The 1,582-nt window shown below is 38.9% G+C and overlaps 1 pseudogene; it reads right to left on the bottom strand.

Moving 5' to 3' along the window:
• Positions 1–899: 899 nt before the first annotated feature.
• On the bottom strand, positions 900–1,378 carry LOC108491715 (annotated as a pseudogene).
• Positions 1,379–1,582: the final 204 nt, after the last annotated feature.

Raw genomic sequence — 1,582 nt, 5'->3', positions numbered from 1 at the left:
TCAGAACACAAAGTATGGTTGCCATAAAAAAAAACACTAAACACGTGCCAACTATTTTATTGCTGATTGTAGAGGGTAACACAGAATATTAAACTCTTTGGAATGAACAACTATATCCATCGCAGTTGTGTCTAAAAAAAGGAATCCTGATTTTTCTTGAAGTCAAATTAAAAGTAATAAATTTACATTAAGGAGCTTTTATGAAATGCCTGAAATCAGATTATACTACAAATTTAGTTTCTCCTATATCCTCTGAATGCTTGCCTTGACACAGCATTTTTTTCTCTGTTATTTTAAGTTAGGCTTTAATGTCCTATGGTGTTTTCCCTTATGGATGATTCTCATATTGTATTAGTTACTTTTCTTTGTTGTGATAAAACATCAAAGCAATAGAGAAGGAAGCGTTTATTTGGGCTTATGGTTCCAGAGAGATGAGTCCATCATGGCCAGGAGACACGGCAGTACAGGCAGCTGGAGCAGAAAACTGAGCAGTCACATCTTCAAGCATCCACAGGAAGCAGAGAGAGCAAATCCTTGAAGGTGGGCAGGCTATGAGCTCTCAAAGCCCATCCCAAGTGATGCACTTCCTCCAACTGGGCCACATCTCCCAAAGGTTTCATGACCCATCTTCAAAGAGCACACCAGTTGACCAAGTGTTCAAATACTTGAGCCTATGGGAGACAATTTTCATTCAAACCACTACACATATTTAGTAAATTTTTTTGTTTCTTAAAGATATTAATGCTTATAACATATTTCATTAAAAAAATGGAGTCCAGCATGCTTTCAAGTTACTTTGGTGTCTTCTCATCTCCATTGCATTAATACAATCTATAATTTGTTTTATTTTTATTATTTTATTTTCACGTAAGCAGATTTAATGAAAGTCATATATAAGACTATTCCTGTACCTTCTCAATGGTTTCTTCCTTGTATTTGCCCTCTTCCTTTCCTACTTAGTGGTATTTGGATTTTCATTCCAGGATCTTTTTGCCGTCTTCGTCCAGCCTTAGCCTAGTGTTAACCACTTGCTGGGGTGAATGCCCACATGGACAGTTGTGCCATTAGCCTTTTCCCACTGCACTTGCTCAATGTAGATGATGTGTTTCTTTCTGTAAACCTGGACCACTTTGTCCATCTGCTGATCTTTGTAGGGCCCTCATTCAACCTGAATTTCATCATCCTTTCGAATGGGTATAGACTGAATATTGTACTTCTGTCTCAGCTCACTGGAAACAAGGGAGGACATAATTTTCCTCCAAATGTGAGAAGACTCATTGAAATGCCTTCTATGGTTTTTGCTTCTGTCAGAAGTCACAAAGGGATTGAACTTTATTTTGGTGGCTGTTGCTTCAGGAATGATTGCAAACCGGAAGAGCTAATTTTTTTATTATTTTTATTTTATGTCTATGAGTGTATTGCCTGCATGTGTGTAACTGCATCCATGTCGTGCAATGCCCATGGAGGTCAGAAGAGGGCATCGGATCTCCTGGAACTGGAGTGATGGGTGGTTGTTAGCCATCATGTGAGTCCTGGGATTGAACAGGGGTCCTCTGCAAGAGCAGCCAGTGCTCTTAACTGC

The sequence above is a fragment of the Nannospalax galili genome, unplaced genomic scaffold (assembly GCF_000622305.1).
Source record: "Nannospalax galili isolate Female #2095 unplaced genomic scaffold, S.galili_v1.0 scaffold1366, whole genome shotgun sequence".
NCBI lineage: Eukaryota > Metazoa > Chordata > Mammalia > Rodentia > Spalacidae > Nannospalax > Nannospalax galili.
Note: the sequence above shows the minus strand (reverse complement) of the source record. Positions and strands in the feature narration are given on the sequence as shown.